Source organism: Podarcis pityusensis (assembly GCF_964106645.2).
Source record: "Podarcis pityusensis genome assembly, chromosome: 10".
NCBI classification, from domain to species: Eukaryota; Metazoa; Chordata; class Lepidosauria; order Squamata; family Lacertidae; genus Podarcis; species Podarcis pityusensis.
Window position 1 is genome coordinate 33751356 of NC_138035.1, and position 13907 is coordinate 33765262.

The following is a 13907-nucleotide window of genomic DNA, read 5'->3' on the forward strand; positions in this document are numbered from 1 at the left end:
TTCCATGTTGGCTTGGGCAAAATGGTTGATAAGACTATGCAGAGCTTTCACAGAGTGTGTTGGCAAGGCTGCATCATCTGCAAGCAACATCTTTTGGATAAGGGCCCACCATACTTCTATTGTGGCATGGTGATGTTCTAGGTTAAACGGACCCCTATAGCTCCTTGAATGGATGTACACACTGTTTTAAATTGAGCTGAAAGCATTTGAGAGCAGCAGGGAGAAGAATATGCCAAAAAGAGAACACAGGCCTGTTTCGCATCATGCTTTATAGGGAAGGCATCCAAAGATGAGCCATCATACTGGGTGGTGCAACACATGTTCTTGTGGAAGGACACAATGATCTTGTGGAGCTTAGGTGGGCATTCTTTCTTATTGAGCAGTGTGAGGAGTCCTTTTGGGCTTACGAGGTCAAAGGCCTTCATCAGGCCTATGAAAGCGATGTACAAGGGGTGTCTCTGCTCTTTGCATTTCTCCTGCAGCTGATGCAGTGAGAAAATCATGTGACCTCTGAGCTCTAAAGCCACATTGTGACTTGGGATAGAGCCTGTCATTGAGGCTGGCTTTCAGCACTTCTGTTGGGATTCTCTTGTCTTGGGGCTTTACCACATGCATGGGAGTTGATGCTGTTCTTCAGCTCATTAAGGGAGAGAGGGAGGGAGATCCAGCTCTTCCAAGACAGGTAGAGTCTGCATGCTGTCAACTGCTGCATCAGCAACCATGTTTTGGGGAAGGACAGTTTATGATAGTGCTCTGCCCATCGGTTCATCTGCTTGCTGCAGTCTGTGCTGATTTTCGTGAAGTAGTTTTCCTGACTGTTGATCCAAATGCATTCATACATTTTGTGAGTGAAGAACATGTTTGTGATGCAGAGGCAGTGATACAAGCAGCCTTTGTCTGTTTTTGTTCATGCTGCTGGTACCAAAGTGGCCTATGCAGTAGTCCCATGTGTGACACTCGCCCCTAACTCTGGCATTGAATTCTCCCAGCAGGGCTAGGTGTCTGCAAGCTTGGACCCTCCTGACAGCTTGGTTTAGTTCTTCATAGAACTTGTCCATTGTTCGTATGTCAGAGCACATGGTGGGAGTGTAGATGCTCAAGATGTTAACTGGATGATGTGGTTGAGAGGCAGAGGAAGAACAAGTGTTCTGAGTCCTCTGTTGGCAGTTCTATTGCAGACAGAAGAGAGTTTCTACATCATGAATACATGGTTCTTCTCGATGCCCTCTTTGCCATAAAAAGGCGTAGTTCTTCTATTGGAGGTTGCCATTAGAAGTGAGTCTGGTTTCCTGTAGAGCACTTAGGTAAATGTTGAGCATTTTCAGCTAACAGTCAATGAAGGCCATCTTCCATGAGTCATTGACCTGCAGCAGGTTGGTGGACAAGCTAGGACACATGGCCCTGATGTTTCAGCTTGATAGGCGCAAGAGGGTTTGTTTCTGTTCTTTTTTGTCTCGTCTAGTAGTTTGGTCCACTTGTTGAGTCATACTCTGAGCTCCAAGCACCCATTGAAGCAGACAGACAGTGATGGGTCAGCATTTTTTACCTTTTTCTAATTTCTCCTGAGCCCTGGGAAAAGGCATCACTTGACGAACAGTCTTGAAAGACTGTGAATAGCATGTTGGTTATTTTTAGAGAAGTAATTAATTCTAAGGGGGAGGGGGGAACTCGCCCCAAACTTTCTGTTTTTCTCTCTGTGCCTGTATCTACATAGGGACTTAGCTGCCATTCCAAGCAACTCTGTAAATAGAAAAAACCTTTAACAGGGTATGTAGTGCAACTTAATACAGTTGCAAGCAATCTCACAAATATGATACAAAAATGGATCTCTGCATTGACTAACACTACGGCACCAGCCTCATTTTCATGTCCCAAGTGAGAAGCAGAGTGAGAAGTAATTAGAGAAAAGAAAAAATGGGTAAAGGAGGTTTCCCTTTAAATCTAAAAAAAGAAACCCCAAAAGCTTCAGTCTCATTCAGTGATATGCCCTTGGTGTTGTGAGTGCTCAGCACTGCTTCTCACAAGTGCTGATGCATAATTCAACTTTAATTTTTAGTGATGTGGTTGGTATACTGGGGGGTGGGTGAGCTCTCTTGGGGGGGGGCGCACACACCATGTGTTTAAAGCAGGCTAGGCCATAGACCCATTTGCTAGCTAACAAATGTTATTAGGAGGGAGAAAGAAAGTTGGTACTTCCTTTTAGTAAAGCAGAGAGAGGGAGCGGGAGAGTGAAAATGCTTTTATTGAAAATGTGAAATATGATATTTTTATCTTTTCTATAAATGTATCCACAAACCTGGATACCTTAAATTAATATTGTGGTTCTGAGTTAAAATGGTTGATCGGGTTTGTGCAATAGGTTGTTGAAATCTAACTATTCATTTATGTGCAGTATACGTATTATAGTAATTCTAGCAGTGCACTTAAGAGGGCACCTACAGATCGCTAAGTAAAGGATCTGATAACAGACACACAATCATACCTGGTATTTTTAAAAGTGACAGGAATATAATCTGGAAGGGATAACTGGCCAAAGTATTTATGCTTTTAATTTATTAACAGTTTGTGATTTTTAAAAATACACATAGGGATCAAACCCACAAAATATTTTGAAGATTATTTGTTAACAAATAATCAAGTGTTCAGAAGTCTGCTCAGTAAACTGACTAATTGGCTATAGACTTGCCATCCTACTTCGTTAATATTGTATTTTCAGTTAAAGTTATTAGACTGCTGCCTTCCTAAATGATCGGGCCACTATAGGTGCTTAAGGATGTTATCAGTTTGAGTAACTGAATTAAATACAGAATAGGTGAACCAGGAAGATAGAAAGGCACAAATCATACAAAAATATATATTAACAATTAGGTAGATTAATGGTTAAAAGTCCCTAGATAGAAAGCAGAATTAATTATATTTTGTGGCCTAACTGCAAGCATTGCAAAGCAAAGCAAAGCAGAGCACTCATGCTTACAATTTAAATTTAGTGAGGACATCTTTGATTTTAAAATGAGGCCCTGCAATGTAAAGTGTCATCAGTAATAGTATGTTATATCTGCACTATTTAATGAGCATGCTTATATCAAGAGCAGATTAACATTTCTAGCAATCTAGGAGGCAATCCACTTTAAAGAACTTAACATGGATTATATAATTCTCTATCTTTATACTATGGTTTTATACCCAGTGTTGGATAGGCGGTGGCCATCATAATGCTGAGTAGCATTCCTGTCCATAGATCAGTGGCGTAGCGTGGGGGGTGCCAGGGGTGCCGGCCGCACCGGGCGCAAAATTTGGGGGGGCGCGTTTGGCCGGCCCTCCTCGAGGAAGCAGGAACCCCACTGTCCTCGGACCTCCTCCGAAGGCTGGCGGTGGGGCGGAGAGACCTCCTCCCACCACCAGCCTTCGGAAGGCTGCTCCGAAGCCTGGCGGTGGGGCAGAGAGACCTTCTCCCCGCACCAGCCTTCGGAAGGCTGCTCTGAAGCCTGGCGGTGGGGCGGAGAGACCTTCTCCCCGCGCCAGCCTTCGGAAGGATGCTCCGAAGCTTGGCGGTGGGGCGGAGAGACCTTCTCCCCGCACCAGCCTTCGGAAGGCTGCTCCGAAGCCTGGCGGTGGGGCGGAGAGACCTTCTCCCCGCGCCAGCCTTCGGATGGCTGTCCTGAAGACTTGTGGTGGGAGCAGTGGCGTAGCGTGGGGGGTGCAGGGGGGCCTGCTGCACCTGGCGCAACATCTGGGGGGGCGCGGAAGAGACTCGAGTGCTAAAATCCACGGGTTAGGGGGCGCAAATTACTTGCCTTGCCCCGGGTTAGGGGGCGCAAATTACTTGCCTTGCCCCGGGTGCTGAGAACCCACGCTACGCCACTGCCATAGATTTTCTAAAAATATTGATTGTGTTTCCACCTGCATCATTCATCTTAAATGCCCAAAAACAGACAAACTGAAGTTAGCGTTGGCATACCAGGAAAATTCTGCATATGTTCATCATCTCTAAACATTCTAAAAAACATTGTCATGCTATTGGGTTCTTCCCAAATGGTTTACCTTCTGAAAGAATAATAGAATTGCAGACTTGGAAGGGACTCTGAGGGTTGTCTAGTCAAACCCCTGTAATGCAGGAATCTCAACTAGCTCATACATGACAGATGTCTACTGTCATGGGAGAAATTATTCCACGACAAAACGGTTTTGTACTAAAAGGAGTACTAGAGTATAGGCCAGTGCTCCTAACTTGCAGCAGAACTAGAGTTGCATCAGCTGTTGTATCCACCTGAAGTATAAATGGTGCTGCTGTGCAAAACCCAAAGTCTGGGATTAGCGTATTGCAAGCTAAATAAAGAGTTATTTAATCTCTGTATTTTACTCTTATGGCAAAAAAGCAGTTCTTGGGTCAGACGTTTTTTGGTAGGAAGTAGAGAAGAAAGACAGGGATTTCATGGAAGACACAGCACAGTGGACTATTCATTAGTGATGGAAGTCCAAGCACTGGAACATTTCTAGTTCCCAGATAAGAATGCAGGAATACACAGTACAATTGCCATTGGTCTTTTATTTATTTATTTTACAGTATTTATTTATTCATAGTTTTGGGACTTAGATTATATTTTAAGTTTTTAGATTATATTTTATTGTTGTTTTGGCCTTCCAGTCATGACTTGGTAATGCAGAACGGAGGATTTTATTTTTTTTCTGGGCAAGACCATTATTTTTAATAGCATTTTTTTGTTTGCGCCATCATTTCTCCACCCTTGACCTTGCTTAATAGAAGATTCTCCCCATCCTTTCTATCAGTCCACTGTCACAGCTTTTAGCATCATCCTCTTAATGGGAATAAGCCCTGGAACTCAATGGTAGCAATGACAACAAAGCAGCATTAGTGATTTATTGGGAGACTGGATGCAATGGATCTCTCTCTGTTTTCCGGTATGTTGGCCAAGCTTGAAAGAGGAGATGTGTGCACAGTAGATGATTCTGCAAGGATCTGAGACCCGGATCTGCCAGGGAGGAAAAATATCCAATACATTTTTGGCTTTGTGGTGTATCCTGGGTTGTTCTATGTTAACCATGGACATAAACATCATAATTTAAAAAATAATTCAAAACATGTTTCTCTAAATATAAAACAAAGGTTGATGTGAATTGATGGCAGTTTTAGAAATAATATGTCCCAAAGTACCATGACTATCCTTCTCTCTCCATTTGTGACATTTTTAAAGAAACACTGATCACAAAAATTTAGGGTAATAGGATGCAGCAAACAAAAACAATTGCATTTATGCCAATTACTGAGTAGGTGTCTCATTTGCACTTCAGATGTTAACATTTCTGCTTTTTTAAATGTAGCCAGTTTTGAAAGTCATATAGCTGAACACAATGAAGACACTGAATTCATTTTAGATGATTATTAGAATTCAGGATCCATTTAAAGATGTACATAAATATGAGCTGATTTGAAAATTAAATATAAACGATTGGAGCGCAAAACATTTTGTTACCCTTGCCCAGATGGATGCTGAAATTTGAGATGCAACGAATTAGCTGGGAAGGTTGGCTCCTCAGGTAAAATACTCACTGGCTTCCCACCATATCTAGTCCCAACGTTGCATTGATACAGTAAATGACAGCAGCTTCTCCATCAGATTAAATATTTAGGGATGATAGGTAGTGGCATGGTACTCCTGACAGTATCCTCTACACATTAGGTGCTTTCAATGCTTTGGAAGTATTTAGCCACAGTCTGAAAAGTAACTGCACCTTTCTAACCTTGGGTCACCCCTCTTTCTTTCCAGACCAGAGATTGCTTTTATCCCGCTTACTATTCTTCTGTTCTTCTTGGCTGCTTATGCATGTGCATGTCATGCATTAACCAGTTTGCCGCATGTTCAAACTAAACCTGGACTAGAGTGCAGTGGAAGAGCAGCAAACGCTAGTTGCATGTTAATGGACCCGACTAAGAAGCAAAAGTAAAGCACTATCAGCTACGGAGAACAGAACTCCTGAAGCACATTTCATTTCTTTTCCTCTTTGTCTGGAGGCATTTGCTCAGTAGTTTCCTTCCAGGGTGTGCCACTCAGGTATTCTCAGGTAAGAAATGAAGGCACAACCAAACATGTATCCTTTTAAGTATGAAATTTCTGTCAAAAGAGAAGCATGTGACTGAGTTTTATCACATATGTATGTACCTATTCATTGCCCCTTTGACTGTGTGAGCTAGTTGCCAGCGAATTCAGTTTAACCTGTTTCTATGCAACTTACTGCCTTAGGATATGTACAGATGTACATAATTTTAGCAACGACGCTACTGTAGAAATGTGCTCACTACACTTTTAGACAGATGTACAACCTTTTCCTTTGGCTCAAGTTCAGCAGAACCCTGTTTTACCTTATTGGAACAGAAATATAGAGCTGATTGGCCCGCTGTGTGACCATTCAATAGCATTTCCCAACTACCCTTGGAACAGTATGACATTTGAAACAAAGGGATTTTTTTTATTTTATAAACAACAGCAACAACAAAGTGCTAAACAAACATTTGAATGAATAAGCATGTGAAGCCCATAAAAGAAATTAAATAGACAATCCAACCAGAGCAAGGGTAAAGAGGAAGAACTCACTCACAGCCACTTGCATTTGCAGGTACATCGGTATGCATCTTTGATTATGTCCATGGCAAGAAGATTATTTGACAATGTGGCTGTAGATGTATGGAAAATGTTACATATGAAAGTTTTGGTCCCCACATAGTGGCTACTGCAGCTGCAAAGTGAGCTCAAATAGCACACATGTCTGTAGTATATAGGGAGCAATAATCAGGGCTAGGGTTAATGTCCCTCGCTGCCACATAACAGTTTCTCTTGCATATTATGTTGCATTGCCAAAGCTGCTGAAATCTACAGCAGTTGCCTTTAATGACTGTGGCAACTGAATACAGAATACAAATCTATTCAGAAGAGAAAGAAGTTGCTATTACTGGTGATGAGTCTATGTTATGTGCCCACCATTGCAAATCATGCTTCAAATTGATCAGTCTTTAAATTCATTTTGTTCGACTCCTTAAATGCCATGGCTGTTTTAGTTGGCTTTTCATTGTTAAATTGCTTGACAGCAGAGACTGGAATATTTAGGCAAATGGGGCACTACTCCATCAACCTCAGTGTGCCTTCAGCCATCCCAATCTGCCTGCCTTCATACTTACAAGCAGTCCAAGAGTGGCTGTCACTTTGCTCCTCAGTCTCAGTGATGTCCTCCTAGTACTCAATGGATAGGAGGACAGAAACAAAACTAGAACTGGTTGGCTGTGCCTTCCATTGGTGCTAGCCCCACCTACTGTTGGCTTTCTGTCCTATCCTATGCACAGTAGCCAGTACTGATGTTGTTCCATATCTTCTTGATCCCTCTATTTCCATAAGTGCTACTTATGACAGCAAAATGATTTCATTTGGTTATGTATGGCTATGTATGATTGTTGTTGGCATCCATTTGTCTTGCGAGACAATGAAGTGAGCCTCTGGGGGTGAAGTCAAACTGCTGTGTTAGCCCATTGAAGTGACCTCCCCAGGACACAAACCTGGGCAATGTGTATGGAGGTCCTGGGCTGCCCAGACGAGAAGACCCCCTTCTCAGCCATGCTGGTGAAGTCCAACAGAAAGCATAGCAATATGCTTGGCATCAGCTTGTCAGAAGGAGGCACACAAGGCACCATCCAATCATCTTCAGGACTCCACTCCAGATTTGTGTAGGGTTTACTCCTTAGCCTTTGCTTCTCCCAAAGATATCCCACAAGGTAGCAGAGGTTTAGGATCAGAGTATTTCTTCTCCTAGATAGGTTACCTTCCCAAGTTGATGAGCCTCATCTGTCCCTCACTTCCCTCTACAGCATGTTCAGAAATGGCCTTCTTGAGCATTGGACCCACTATTGGTCTCGTCTGTTCAATCTGCCAGAACATGTCTTCGCATGAAGGGGAAGTCCCATCAGCTTCCCTCACCTGGCTTAGCTGGCTAGTTGAAGCCGTTTCCCGGGGTGTGGCCGCTGTCACATGCTGACAGCCTCTGGGAGCTATGGGAGAGATCTGAGTGCAGGGTGGGGACCAAAGGTGGAGAAACTATCCAGAAGGAGTGTGGGAGCCAGGAAGTCATGAAAAAGGCTTGTAGCGCCACCTGGTGCCTCGCTGACCTCAGTGACCTGCATGTCCGTGCCTTGCAGTGTATTAAGTGCATAGCCTTATATGGAGTTATGTTCCCCCTCTGGGCAGTAATAACCCTATATGGCGATGGGCGGGTTTAAGCCATGACCGGATGTAGGTAATGTGAGACATTGGCAAACGGTCATGCTACAGGAGAGAACAAAGGATAATAAAAGTTACGGGAGAGAAGAGAAGTTCGAAAGGAGCTGCTCATACCATCCTGAAAATATTGCTGGCTCTCTGTGTCTTTATTTTATGCTAAACTGCGCCATTTGTGACGACTGGCTCTGACAAAGGAGCACAATGTGTCCCCCACTGGACACATTCCCTAATTACTTCTTCCCTAATACTTCTTCCCCATACACCCCACACCTATGTATGAGAACTTGTAATAATTATATCCTCCAGTGGGGGGTTTGTTGGTAGAGGCTGGGCAGTTCACTCTTGGAGTAGTGAGTGGGTTTTGCCTCCACTGCACTATTATCTCTAAATTGGCCCTCATTTGGTGTAAGTATAGGGATACACTCAGGGACACTACTAGGAGAGATCTCGGCCTGCCCCTGCCTCAGTGCCGAGGAGAACAGTCAGACTGAATTGTATCTCAAATTGTTGCCTGTTTAGTTTGCTCTGTAGAACTCAATTATTGCTGTTGAGAATGGAGCCAGCTGTAATCTGCATAGTTTTGTGATAGCCACATACCATGACATGTCTATGCAGAAATCAGCGTCAACCAGTTTTCAGGTTTCTGTTGGTTCACAACTGGCTGACCTTGATTTCTGCATGGACATGTTGAGAAATGTGGCCTTTGAATAACTCTACTAACATGGCATGAATGACTTTTGCCTTGATACTGTAAGTGGTGCCCTGATGCATACAAATGCTAGTTATGTCACAGTTTCCTTTCCTCTCTTTATTTCAGTTACCAGACCTGATTTGTCCTTATTTTAATTTACATTCACTGGATGTGAATACCAGTAGGCTTAGGGAAAACATCTAATATATATATATATATTTTAAAAGAATGGTCTGCTACACAGGAAGTACAGAATGGATTTAATTCAGAATGGAATAAAACAGTGTGGTGCATTTTATGATGGGTAATAACTAGTGATAGGCAAATGGGTATGATTTATATTTCATGGAGTATAGGACTGGATTTCTGGGCTTGTTTCATGAGCACTACAGTGTTGGGTAATTCTTTTCCAAAAAGGATGCCCTTTCTACAGTAATTTGTCATAACTTGTCTATAGTGGTTCTCTTGTAAGTTTTGCCCTCCATCCCAAGATCTGCACCTGTCGACTTTCTTTCATCTTAACTTGTAGGTGACTGCTCCCTTTTCTGTCTTTTTAATGTAGATATTAACAACAGAGAAGCTGTGGGACTGACAGTTCTGACATTTGAAGCCCTTTATTTAGAGGACAAGAACAGCATGGATGCATATTTCTATTTGCAGCCTCAATATGCTTCCCACTCACCTTGTGTGTGCGTTGCCTGGTCAGTCCTGAATTTGGTCAGAGCAGTAGCACAAGGGTACTGTCGTGTGTTTTGTAGTTTTGAGGCTGCATCAATTACCATAATATGCAGTAGAAATTGTGCAAAGGAAACCTACTTGCTTGCAGTGCTCTGTTTCAGTTGGGTAGCCTAAGGTCACAATCACACATATAAATGTGTAAAAGGTAAATGGTGAATGCAAAAATATGTTTTCAAATACATTAACCATGCAGTTTCTTTCATAGAGCTGTTAAGGTATGAATGTGAGGAGAGGTTCACAGGCTGATCTTCCGCTGTCCCTTCCGTATGTTTTCCCCATTGGGGCAAAAAGCAGGTTTGGGTAAGCCCTCCACCTGCCAGTACTGCTCTCCTTTGTCTGAGTTGGATCCCCCTAGCTGCTTTTAAGAAAAAGTGAAAATATGTGGCAAGTGATATAGGGTAGAAAATGTTCCACTTTTAGAAATGCATTATTTCATAAGGTTAATAACATACTTAATAAAAACATGTAAGATTGTTCAACTCGAATGGATACAATACCAGACAAATCTAAAATCAAAAGTTGAGCTTATCCTTTTGCAGGCAATTATCCCTATATATATATATAACTAGAATTTTCATTCTAATTTTGCCCTTAGGTTTGTTGCCACATAAAGTGTGAAACAATTTTCATTGGAGATGTTTTTGTAAATAGGAGCTTCAATTCTTTGTTTTAGCAGTTTGTATTTTTATTTTGAAAGGACTTGTTTGTGCATGCATGTGGCCAATAGTGGCCATTTACAATAGAACTTTGTAAGGACCTTCCTTGAAAAGAAGCCGACCAGTAGTCTTCACCTTTTGCATAGTATAAGGCAGTGGTGACTGGTGCTGCTCAACAGTGTCTTCAGTTCTGCTTTCCTCCCCTCCACTGCCTATCTTGTCCCTTTCATGTAAGGGTCCCTCGGTTTCTCTCCCCTCTTTCTCAGATTCTGTTTTTTGTTTTGTTTTTGTTTGTTGGTTTTGGTAATCACCAGATTATTCAAGTCCATCAATGCATAACCAGGAATGGTCAATGGATGGATTATTATTTTGCATTTCCTGGGAGGCATTGTACATTTTCCTCTTGATACTAATGTGATAGTCTTTTAGGTTGCTTTGTGCGACCAGTGGAGAATGGGCAGAGGAATAATAAACCATAAGGGTTGATTTTAGGAAGATTTTAAAAGCAAGATTTTGTAAGATGGTACTTTTTCACTGTAATCACAAGGGATTGTAAGGCTGGTCTGTTTTTATAACTTTGTATTTTTTTCATGTCATCTGTGTAATTTCTTTTCTACATTGGCATAGGAATACTTTATTGTAAGTGAAGTCAGGTCTCTAGAATTGCACCAAGTGGTCCCATCTAAAAGTGGATCAGGGCCAGTAAGAGTTGAAGCTTCCTTCTGAAAAGAATGGGAAAGTGTGGAAGCCTGAGCAGGCTTGCTGTGTGTCTGTGAAAGAGGCAAAGAAAGAAAAATGTGGATGCACATCTTTGTACGTGTCTGAAGGCAGGCAGAAGGGAGTGAATAAAGTAGGTACATTACTAGGAGAGATGACTGGAGCAGAGAGCATAAATGAGCTTGACAGGCAGCTCAATTTCTCTCTCTGGAGAAAAGGAAAAGGGAGGGTGCCTGATAGAACAATACAAGAAGGCAGCACTGGCCAGCTGAATCTGCACTTTCATATAATTCCTTTGAACGCATTTTGCCTCTCCCTTGCCACTCCCTTTTCCCAATGTGCTGCTGTCACTGGCCATTGTGGCTTTGTGTCTTTCTCTGTGTGTAGCTTTATAAAAAGGGCATTGCTCTGTACCATGGGAGAGGCTAGCAAATGCCACACCGTCCTTTTGAAGCTGGCTGTGCCTTCTAACTGCCACCCAGAGTAGACCTTGGAAAGAGGAATGAGCCTTGAATTGTCATACAATCACAGGTACAGCATGGTCTAGTGCATAGCCCTAACGTGTAGTGAAAATATATCATATCCAGCAGCTTGACAACTTCTCTTCACTGATCATTATAACTAAAGGACTGAGGAAGAGACTGGGGAGTGGAAAGAGAAGAAAGGGAAGTGATGAGAAAGTGTGCATGAGGGAAAATCGAAGATAAATGGAGGGAAAGGAAGATGGGAAGAGATTAGAAAGACTGCAGAGAACACAAATTAAGCAGTTTTTACTGAATCAGTCTTAGAGAATCAGTTGTTGTTTTTATTTAAATGGGCTAACAGGTTTTAAAAGGAGTGGTGCCCTAATCAGATGCATGTTTTTCACATATGCATTACAAAGATGTCTGCAAATGTGACATGACGGCTGGCAACACCAATCCTTCCATGTGGGAATCCCTTGCAGATGACTGCAGTGCTGGGAGACAGGCAGTCAAGTCGTGTATCCATAGAAGTGACCAGAGGAGAAATGACCGCTGGGAGGAACACAGAGGGAAGAAATGCCATGGTGCATCTGCAGCAGTACAACTGGATATCTTTATCGGCTTCTGCTGCAACAAAACACGTCTCACATACACATCAGTTTCTACGGCCACAGCAAGAACTGCAACTGTAGAGCATGACCTCACCCCCAAAGGCACACTCCTCCATTGTCCCCCAAGGCATACAGATAATCAACAACAACAAAGCTTTCCCATATATTGGGAAGAGCCTGTATTCATGTAGTAGTTTCATAGCAGGAGACATGACTACCGCTGCAGCAAGAGAGGCCTCTTTCTTTTATCCCAATCTGCCCTGTGTTAGGGTCATGGCATAAAGAACAGAATTGTTTTATTAGTTCTGGGGAAGGTTGCCGCTACAGTGGTACCTCCAGTTACGAACTTAATTCATTCCGGAGGTCCGTTTGTAACCCGAAACAGTTCTTAACATGAGGCGTGCTTTTGTTAATGGCGCCTCCTGCTGCTGCCATGCCGCCAATATGCGACTTCCGCTCACATCCCAGGGCAAAGTTTGCAGCAAGGGGCATCTATTTCCGGGTTAGCGGAGCTCGTAATCCAAAGCATTCGTAAGGAAGGCGGTACACTGTATTTTAAAGTCGTTCGCAACTTGGACTCCTCCTCCATCCGAGCACATGATAAAGCAGCCATCATATTCTAAACAATGTAGTCTATGTCGTTTCCTTTCACAGGGAGAAAAATGGGGCATATTAAGGGATGGAGGAGTAAGAGAGCTGATATGGTGACCAGGTTCATTCCTGGTATGCCCAAGATGGGTGCTGGACCAGTTTTCTATCATGCCACCAGCACCCATAATTTGCTAACATCTTTGGGAGGCCCCAGAGGTTCAGGGCCCTAGGATTATATTCTAAAGTCTCACCCTGACTGGAGCAATCAATGAGCCATGGGATGGCCTCAGGTTCGAGGCTCACTGTTCGTACCTCTGAGATCCATATATATATATGAAAAATGGGTTTTTCATTTTCCTGTTCCTTGCATAACTGATTGACAGCGAAAAGGAAATACATGGTTCAGTGGTATCCTATTGCACCCCTTCTTGTGCTATACATTGCTGGGAAGAAAGAAATACAGAGTTCTTGTAATGTCTTGTTCTGCCCTCAGTTTGCTCCATTATAGAGTGGCAGCTGCTGTAAATGAGTCCTGCCGAGTCAGGGTGGATTGTCCCCCCACCAACCACCTGGCAGTAAGAAGCAGGATTACATTGCTTCCTACTTATCCAAAGGCACGGTCCTCCTGGCATATGCATGGCAGTTCCAGTTTGGCCCTGCAAGACAAAACAGAGGAAAGAGCATGCTTTCCAAGCTGCTATCTCTTGGTATTTATGCACCAGAGCTGGGCAGTGTCACAGTGACCTGCTGTTTCACTTAATGGCTTTTGTGTGTGTGTTAATTTTGCTCCAGCAGGTCAGTTGCTACGTGCCAGCTCATATAACCCAGACAGGACTAACCCCATCCGTAATGGTTTGGCACTTGTCTTAATTCTCTCTGGCTTGTCATCTGAAAGACCAAATAAAGCTAGCTTACAAGAAAAGGTTAAGAGAACTAATCATCTTTGGTTTGGCAAAAAGATGGCTGTATGTGTGGCTTGATGTGACAGTCACAGATAGGTATTTTGAAGGACAGAATCAACATATGGTGAAATGAATTGTCTAAGCTAAACTACAGGAGTGTAATTAATATAATAGGATAAATCTGAGAGCCAGAATTTTTTTAGTCCGAATTATCACACAACAGTTCCTAAGGGTGTGCTTTATTAGAATGTGGGA

At 42.8% G+C, this 13907-nt stretch overlaps 1 protein-coding gene and 1 long non-coding RNA gene across 19 annotated transcripts in view; one reads left to right on the forward strand and one right to left on the reverse strand.

Moving 5' to 3' along the window:
- GRIN2B (glutamate ionotropic receptor NMDA type subunit 2B) overlaps positions 1 to 13907 on the forward strand; it is a 292093-nt gene that overhangs the window by 59997 nt on the left and 218189 nt on the right. The gene's annotated exons all lie outside the window — the stretch shown is intronic.
- LOC308457455 overlaps positions 4866 to 13907 on the reverse strand; it is a 62033-nt gene continuing 52991 nt past the window's right edge. For 2 of the 4 annotated variants that reach the window (XR_013976911.1, XR_013976912.1), the window contains 2 exons: positions 9656 to 9821; positions 4866 to 4991 (listed from right to left, as the gene is read on the reverse strand). This is a non-coding gene — a long non-coding RNA (uncharacterized lncRNA). Of the gene's footprint in view, positions 4992 to 9655; positions 9822 to 13146; positions 13407 to 13907 lie in introns of those variants that run through there. The other 2 variants (XR_013976910.1, XR_013976913.1) reach the window with 2 other exon arrangements.